We start from the raw sequence: 9,850 nt of genomic DNA, 5'->3' as shown, positions 1-9,850 counted from the left end.
GTTTAAAACGATTCAGTTCGATTTGGTGAACTGGTTCAAAAAGATCCGGTTACATCGAATGATTCGTTCGCGAACCGGATATCACAAACTGCTTTGTTTTGAACTCTCTCTCACAACAGACACGGAAAAGAAGACAATGCTGAATAAAGTCGTAGTTTTTGCTATTTTTGGACCAAAATGTATTTTTGATGCTTCAAAAAATTCTAACTGACCCTCTGATGTCACATGGACTACTTTGATGATGTTTTTCTTACCTTTCTGGACACACAGAGAGCTCTCGGACTAAATCTAAAATAAACTTTGTTCCAAAGATAAACGGAGGTCTTACGGGTTTGGAACAACATGAGGGTAAGTTATTAATGACATCATTTTGCTATTTGGGTGAACTAACCCTTTAATTTGAAGAACATGCATGTTCACGTTATGTCTTGGAATACAGACCTGACTTCCCAGATTACAAATTTGAAAATCCACTTAACTCTGCCATTTTTGCCGTCATTGACTACTGTTAATACTTCTTGTTTGAATTTCACTGATTAAGCAATATGGTAAAAGTGACAGTGGGTTGGATTAGGGCTGGGATAAACGATAATTTTTTTACGATTAAGTTAGCGATTATTTTTTGGTGCATCGATTAATCTAACGACTCTTTTTTGTTTTTGTTTTTTTCAGTCCGATTCTATTTCGGTTTGATTCGATTATCGATAATGTCCCCATTAATTGACTATTACCAATTTGTAAAAAGTCCAAAATAAAAGACTATACAAGTGCAAAGTAATGCATTCTTAGTCAGAGGTAGCGTTCGATAAAACCTTGAAGCCTTAAACACATAGGCCTAGCTTACTAAAAAAAAAGTGCATCTTGTAATTCTTCTTTCAGATGAAAATAACAAATTGATGTCATTCAATAAAAAAAAGGTCACCCAAAATACTTGTTTAGAACAATTGAAAGAATACAGTAACCAATGTAAACTTGAGGGCTTTAAGCTATTTAAGTGCTTTTCCAACAAAAAATAAATAAAAATTAACAGCGACAGTGGGAGCCAGCAGCCTGTCATGGTGTCCTTCCTGAACCAACAGAATTTAACATTTGTTGAAAACACATAGCTTTAAGCTTACTAAAAAAAAGTGCATCTTTTAATTCTTCATTCACAGAAAAATAACAACAACGTATAGTAGTACACTCTGCCACTCACCTTTTTCTTAAAAAAAATATTAATGTAGGTAACTAGAATTTAATAAATGGAACATTATTGTAAAGTGTACCGATTTGTTATACACCGATTCAGACGTCTCATGAGTTCAGTGTTGGACAGATCAGTTGTTTTAACTATTCATTTAAGTGAATCAGTTCAAATGAGTCATTAGTTCGCGAATCGGACATGTCATTATTGGACATGTAGCCTACGGCAAGCGCTGTGTGATTATCCCGGCAGTTTATTTTTTAGCACAACTCGCACTCCGCGGTAATTCAGCAAAAAAAATATCTCAGAATGCTCCACGTGAAACTTTGTTCATCCCAGCCCTGGTACGGATATAACTACAAGGCCTCTGGAAAATTGGCGCAGGTACCAATACTGTGACCACAAGTGACATGTTGCATTTATAGGCAACCCTCACAGGGAAAGGAAAAAAGGCAAGCTGAAGGAGCAGCTTGAGCCAGAAAAAACCAACGCAATTTTAGGTACAGTAATGTCATAGTTATGAATCCAAATCCATTGTCATGATTGATTGACAAATCCATTATAATCAATGATTGTATATCAATGTTATACATTGTCTATCCTGTTTTAATTCATCCCCATGTCTCTTTCCTGTTTTCACAGATGCAGTGAGGGAGCGATTCCCCAACACCGAGGTGGCAGAGATCCGGGCCCTTCTACGGAGGAAGTGCAACAATGAGAGCTACAAGGCCTCTAGTAACTCAAGTCAGAGCTACAGGTGCTGGTCATATAATTAGAATATCGTGAAAAAGTTCATTTTTTTTATTGTAAATTATTTTTAAAAATGAAACTTTCATATATTCTAGATTCCCTACATGTAAAGTAAAACATTTCAAAAGTTTTTTTTTTTTTTTTTAATTTTGATGATTAGAGCGTACAGCTCATGAAAGTCCAAAATCCAGTATCTCAAAATATTAGAATATTTCCTAAGATCAATCAAAAAATGGATTTTCAAAACAGAAAAGTTCAAGTTCTTTAAAGTATGTTCATTTGTACACTCAATACTTGGTCGGCAGCACATATTTCAGCAAATGACTTGCTCCTAGCACACATTACAGCATCAGTGAAGTGTGGCATGGAAGTGATCAGCCTGTGGCACTGCTGAGGCACTATTGAGCCTTCAGATCATCTGTATATTGTTGGATCGACTGTTTCTCATCTTTCTCTTAAAAATGTCCATAGATTCAGGTCAGGCATGTTGGCTGGCCAATAAAACACAGTAATATCATGGTCAGCAAACCACTTGGAAGTGGTTGTTGCACTGTTAGCAGGTGCTAAAGTCCTGCTGGAAAAGGAAATCAGCATCTCCATAAAGCTTATCAGCAGATGGAAGCATAAAGTGCTCCAAAATCTCCTGGAAGATGGCTGCATTGACTTTGCACTTGATAAAACACAATGGACCAACACCAGCAGACGTCACGGCCCCCAAATCATTACTGACTTCAGAAACTTCACACTAGACTTCAAGCAGCTTGGATTCTGTGCCTCTCCAGTCTTCCTTCAGACTCTGGGACCATGATTTCAACATGAAATGCAAAATTTAATTTTATCTGAAAAGAGGACTTTCGACCACTGTTCACTGTCCAGTTCTTTTTCTCCTTAGCCCAGGTAAGATGCTTCTGACGTTGTTTCTGTTTCAGAAGTGGCTTGGTAGTCCTTTTCCTGAAGATGTCTGAGTGTGGTGACTCCGGCTTCATTCGACTCATTGTGAAGCTCTCCCAAGTGTCTGAATCGGCTTTACTTGACAGTATTCTCAAGCTTGCGGTCATCCCTGTTGCTTGTGCACCTTTGCTTACCCAATTTCTTCCTTCTAGTCAACTTTACATTTAATATGCTTTGATACATCACTCTGTAAACAGCCACCACATTCAGTAATGACCATCTGTGACTTACTCTCTCTGTGGAGGGTGTCAATGATTGTCTCCTGGACCATTGCCAAGTCAGCAGTCTTCCCCATTAGTGTGGTTACAAAGAACAAGAGATACCCAGAATTTATACTGTAGGGATGGTCATTTAATGAAACTCAAATGTAAATATTCTAATATTTTGAGATACTGGATTTTGGACTTTCATGAGCTGTACGCTCTAATCAACAAATTAAAAAAAAAAACTTTTGAAATGTTTTACTTTACATGTAGGGAATCTAGTATAAATGAAAGTTTCATTTTTTAAAATAATTTACAATGAAAAAATGAACTTTTTCACGATATTCTAATTATATGACCAGCACCTGTAGATATGCATGTGTAGTAAGTTGTTTGCCATTGTTCTGTTCCCGGCATTTCAGAGAAAGTCGACTGTTCAAAGTTCTTCCTTTTGCCAATATCTGCTTTTGTGTGTTACTTTTGTGTTAATAATAAAGATCCTTTTCTGAAATGCAATTTGTAATCTGTTGATTTAATGTACTTGAACTGAATTTTAATGTAATACACTTGTAGTGTAATACCAACATTCATGCTTAAGTATAACAAAATGGGGATAAAATTACAAATGAAATGTACTTTCAATTTGTTTCTACCTTACACTATAATAACATTGCACTGAAAGTATGTGTCTATGATGTTTAGGTTGTAATTGAACTTCACTTCAAAAACATTATTATTGTCATAGTGGGACACTTTAAAAGCACTAAATATAGTTAGGAAGTGCATTTGTAGATCACTTGAAATGTTACAGAGGCATACTAAATTAACTGTTTATAGTAATTATAAGTATGATAGCAGTATGCACAAAATGTACTTAAACACAACTATAATTTGCACTGCAATGCCTTTTTAAGTGTATTTCCATTAGAATGGAAATACAATGCAATTGTACTCTAAGTGTGCTTAATTGCTCATGAATCTTGATTTTCATTAGTGTATTTTAGTGCACTTGAAGTTTAAAAAAAGTTGTTCCATTTTAGTATACAATTTACACTAGAAGTGTAGTTAAATATATGTTAAGTTGAAGTTAATACATAATTGAATACACTTAACTATACTTGGATTTGACGAAAATAGTACAAAATGTAGAAAATATACTTAGTACACTTTATTAAAGTATATTTTTAATAGAATTCTTTTTCACCTGGGTTACAGCTCTAATAGGACATATTGGTGGCTCTTGTATGGTATAATCCACAATGATTTTAAATGGTATTCTGGTGTTTAACACAGTGAGACAGCAGAGTAGTGGACGACTCTGACCTATTGGAGAAGCACATCATTATATTCAGTAAATAATCATGACTTTCTCAGTATAAGATGAACACACATGTTCTCTCTCATAAAGACACAATATCAGTTCAACTTCTGCATTCAGTCGAGTGAAAGTTACTGAGGTCAAACCACAGTATTTGATTATGAATTGAAATGGTCAAATCTCACCATCTGCAGCGTTCATCCATACAGAGAAAAGAACAGCAGTAAACAGAGTAAATTTCATCTTGTTCTCTTCTAATGAAGCTCTGCTGATGTGAAGGGTTTGTGTTGAGGGAGGTCTGTCAGAAGAGCATCAGCACATTCAGTTAAAGAACTGCTGCACGCACAAAGAAAGCATTATATTACATTTACGTCAACTGAAATGAAAAATAATAAATAAATACCATAATTAAAAAAAGTGAAACTTACTTGCAGAAGTAGAAATATAGAGAAGCAACTTTTGCTGTTGTGGATGATGCTCTACTTGTCTGGGTGTGACTTGTGTGTACTTGTTATTGTGATAATATGAGGGTTTTTTTTTTCTTTTTTTTTTCAAGAGCAGCATGAGAATAGTACTTCCTTCCTATCGGTCAGTACAGACTTTATGATGGAAAAATACAGTCATTGTTTCATCAAAATATAAACAAACAAAAACAGCACATCTGCAAACATTAAAATAATAAAGATAAATGTATTTTTATTTTTACTTTGAAAGGACAAAACAATTTTTGTTTACATCTTTCTTTTTTGTATTTACTCTTTATACTTTTATGACTTCTGATTATAATATTATGATTATAAAAATACGGCAATCTCCTGTGACCTGAACACATTTGCTCATCCATCCATCCATCCATCCATCCATCCATCCAGCAGAACGCCCCGGGTTACTTCACTGTAACCCTGTTCCCTGAAAAGGCGGGAACGAGAAGCTGCGCTTTATTCAGCGCTGTGGGAACGTCTTTAGTCGTGACCAGCTGTGAATATATGTGTAAAACAACGTCAATGAAATTGACCTATATTTATAGCCTTGCGTGACGTCATAGGAATGCGCCATGAGCGAGGCTATAATTAGATGTGCCACCTGTACATCAGCAGATATTTTGTCTGAAGAGAAGTCCAGGGACATCTCAGTGCGGCAATGAAGCGCAGCTTCTCGTTCCCGCCTTTTCAGGGAACAGGGTTACAGTGAAGTAACCCGGGGCGTTCCCTTTCAAAGGCTACACTCTAAGCTGCGCTTTATTCAGCGCTGTGGGAACGAGAATACCCACGCCGCCGCACTGTGTGTCCGGGCCCCCTGGCTGTGAAGTGTGTCACAAAGCACAGAGAGTCTCAGACACTAGCTTGTGATGTCGACTCAAGGACATGAGAGCCCGGAGTAACATGAACATCCAAACTATAAAACCTTATGAATGTGTGCGGTGAGGACCATCCTGCCGCATCACAGACATGTTGCAAGGAAGCGCCCCCTGCCAAAGCTCTAGAAGAGGCAACTCCCCTGGTGGAATGAGCCCTGATGCCTGTTGGCGAAGTATGACCACGCGCCTCATAAGCAAGGGCAATAGCATCTCTCACCCAAAGTGACATGGTCTGTTTCATGGCGGCTGCACCCCTGTTATGGCCGCCATGACAAAAACAGTTGCTCTGACTTACGCCACTGGCTGGTGCGGTGGACATAAGTCTGAAGAGCACGGACTGGACACAGTCTGTGAAGTCTCTCCTGATCCGGCGTTGTGAACGGCGGAGGGCAGAAGGCTTCAAGGGTGACCGGATGCAAGTTCGAGAAAGGAACCTTAGGTAGATAGTCAAGGTGAGGATGTAAAATAGCTTTCACTATTCCTGGGGCAAAGTCTAAGCAGGATGGCACAATGGACAGAGCCTGCAAATCCCCAATTCTTTTCATAGAAGTTATAGCCATAAGGAAAAACCATTTGAGTTAACAGCTTGTCAGAAACTGACTCTAACGGTTCAAAGGGGGTCTCAACCAGGCCCTCTAGGACTATTGCTAGTTCCGATGAAGGGATCCTGGTTCTAGAAGGAGGCTTAAGCCGCCTAGCTCCTCGAACGAAGCGAGAGAGCAGGACATGCTTGCCCAAAGGCACCCCGTCGATCAGAGCGTGGCAAGCCGAGAGAGCGGCCACATAAACCCTGAGAGTGGTGGGGCATGTGCCTGTTGATAATTTCTCATGCAGAAAACCCAGAACTGTAGCAGTTTGCAGTTTACTGGATCTGCATTGTGTGCAGTACACCATCTTCCAAAGACACCCCATTTGTTGGCATAACTTTATCTAGGGAAGGGAGCCCTAGCATTAAATGGTCTCAAAAACATCAGGTGAAAGCCCTGTGTCCCTCAGTTGGTTCCCCTCAGGGGCCAAACATGAAGGTTTCACATCTCCATCAGGGGATGAAATGATGTCCCCTGCACCTGAGACAAAAGGTCTCTCCTCTTCGGTATTGCCAACGGCGAGCCGTTGAGAAGAGATATTATCTCTGAGAACCATATTCCATTCAGCCAACGCGGCGCTATCGGAAAGAGGCAAGTCCCTTGTTGGCTAGAAACTCCTGGGAGCACGGAAACAGGAGGAAATGCATACAGGCGCATTCTGGGCCACATATGTGCATCACATCCAGACCCAGGGGAAGCTGGGGACTTTCAATGAAATAGAGTGGACATTGCGCTGCCTGTTGGGGTGAAGAGGTCCATCTGTTTCATAAAATTTTACCAGATTTGTTGACTACCTCAGGTGGAGTTTTCTACTCCCCTGTCAGTATAATCTGTCTGGACAGATATCTGGGAATATAAATTGCCTTGAGGCAACTTGTCCTGAGCCTAGAGCAGAAAGCGCTGCACTAGCATGTCTAGACATCGCAAACGCAGTCCACCCTGGCGACTCATATTAGAGGCTACCGCAGTAATGTCCACCCGCACTAGGACATGGTAACCCCTTAACTGGTGGAGGAAGTACTTCAGGGCCAGAAATACAGCCATCAATTTGAGGCAATTGATGTGCCAATCAAGATGATGACCTCACCATATCCCTTTGGACTGGACGGCCACCTAAGGCCGCTCCCCAGCCCATACGGGAAGCGTCTGTTGTTGGCATCTTGCAACATCAACGCATATAGAGTGGGACCCAAGGTGAAGAACCGGGGTCTGAGCCACATAGAAAGGGAACAAAGCCGCAGCGCGTAACCCTTACCATAAACATGGATTTTAGAAAGTACACGAAGCATTAGCGCATGACTTACCATAAACATGGATTTTAGAAAGGGCACGAAGCACTCAGCGCGTGCCCTTGCCCTTATTTACCGTAGAGCATTGCCTAGACAATACCTCTCGGCTCTGAGCCACAACTGAAACGTCTCATGTGCAAGAGGCCCATAGGAATCACCGAGGACGCTGATGCCATGAGACTTAACATTTCTTGATACTGCAGAACAGTGCAATCTTGGCCTAGCCTGACATTGTTCAGGGTGGTTAGAATGGTCTCGACTCGAGCGGGAGACAATCGTGCCCGCATAATGGTCGAATCCCATACGACCCCTAAATATGTCATTCTCTGGGTAGGACAGAACACTTTCTTTTCGTTTAGTCTCAACCCTAGAGAAACTAGATGGGCAAGTACGACATCTGTTGTAATGCCATCGTTTGTGACTGTGCTAGTATAGCCAGTCGTCCGTGTAATTCAAAATGTGAATGGAGCCAGTGCTGCATCCATGCATTTTGTGTATGTGCGGTGGGGTAATAAGGCTAGGCCGAATGGAAGAACCCGATATTGGTAAGCTTTGCCCCCGAAAGCGAACCTCAGGAACCTCCTGTGTTGTGGCAATATTTCTATGTGAAAATATGCGTCCTTGTGATCGATCGTGACAAACCAATCGTGATGTTGGATTTGCGACACGATCATTTTTACGGTTAACATCTTGAACTCGAGAGTTTGACTGAACGGTTTAAGCCTCGAAGATCTAAGATTGGACGCAGCCGCCTGTCCTTCTTGGGAACTGCTGTAGTAACTTGACTCTCTCGCTAGAGGGGGAACATGCTCTATGGCCCCTTTCTCCAGCAGAGATTGCAGTTCTTATGACAGTAAAGTCGCTTGCCCCAGATTCACGGTAGTGGAGACCACACCGTTGAAACATGGAGGACGATGAATAAATTGGATTCTGTATCCCTTTTCTACTGTCTTTAGAACCCACGCAGAAATCCCTGGCAGTAGTTTCCACGCTGCCAAGTTCTCTAAATGGGCACTAATTTCAATACTTCCCTTTGAGGGGATGTTAAATAATCCGTGTCCTGATGTGTTACAGAAATCAACGGAACATCTAACATTTCACTGAAAACCGCTGCCCCCCGTAGCACCAGAGGTGGCGGGGAAGGAGAGTTTATGTGAAGATATTGAGAAGGGGCGGGTAATAGATACTATGAGGCTGCTGAATGTGACAAGCTGGTCCCCAGATTTACGAGGGGAAGCACAACTCGCCACAGCACAACTCGCCACAACCTGCTTTTGAGCCTTCTTAGCAGGTCAGCCTGGTCCACCTGCAACACTGCCATAGTGTGCAGCAGTACCAGTCTGACACACTGATCAAAACGCCTTCCCACCAGTATGGATTATTATGCATAGCTTGGTGGGGAGTGCTGTGTCTTTAAGTGACTATGAGCTCCAGAGAAGAGATAGCTCGCAAGCGTCTATTCAAACTGGAGCATCATTGTATAAATCACACACCCTTGCACCCACGATAGTCAAATAAGTTAACATTGAAGGCACAAAGGCACAAGAAAAATAAGGTTTTCCCCATGAACGAGTTAACGCCATGGAGGACCTATTTATTTTGCTTATATATGCATATTACATATCATATAATTAAATATATAAATATAAACAAATATATATATAAGGCCATTTCACTTAATAAATTCCTCAGAATTAAATGCAGCCAATTACCAGACAAGTAAACACGGACTGAATGAAAGGCTGTGCTTAAAACTTTCATAGACGAGTCTGATATGCCTGTAACACAGCCATTGTGTACAGCGCAGTACCAGCCCGACTCGCTGTGAAACGCCTCTGATGATGTGCCCCCAGGGGAGAGATGGCATGCAAGCGTCTCTCCGATCTGAGGCAGCATCATAAAAACGCGTGCCTTTGCACCCGCGATAGTCGATCGGATCGACGTCACGGGTACAAACACATTATATTAGAAATGTTTGGGGTATGTTTGTGTTTCACTGCATGAATGACCGCCCAGAGCAGTTCCGTTCACTTTATCATCACGGGAGGAACGCTCAGAGACGGACACACTCATTCCATTCAATGGAAAACACTTAATTGTCCTCTGCTCGAGCCGAAGAAGCGCCGGAGCACGCTTCGGTCTCGGTAAAGGACATCGTGATCCGGAGTGAGAGTGAGAGCAATAAAGTATGAACCTGTCTCTCGCTCCTCAG

At 41.2% G+C, this 9,850-nt stretch overlaps 1 long non-coding RNA gene across 1 annotated transcript; it reads left to right on the top strand.

The window, feature by feature from the left end:
* The first annotated feature begins 290 nt into the window (after nucleotides 1-290).
* Nucleotides 291-2,056, top strand: LOC125261700. The gene is made up of 3 exons (XR_007183411.1): nucleotides 291-348; nucleotides 1,609-1,683; nucleotides 1,826-2,056. It is a non-coding gene; the product is annotated as an uncharacterized LOC125261700 (long non-coding RNA).
* The last annotated feature ends 7,794 nt before the right edge of the window (nucleotides 2,057-9,850 follow it).

This window comes from Megalobrama amblycephala, unplaced genomic scaffold (genome assembly GCF_018812025.1).
Source record: "Megalobrama amblycephala isolate DHTTF-2021 unplaced genomic scaffold, ASM1881202v1 scaffold466, whole genome shotgun sequence".
Lineage (NCBI taxonomy): Eukaryota > Metazoa > Chordata > Actinopteri > Cypriniformes > Xenocyprididae > Megalobrama > Megalobrama amblycephala.
The sequence above is the reverse complement of the archived record's forward strand: the minus strand, read 5'-3'. Positions and strand labels throughout refer to the sequence as shown.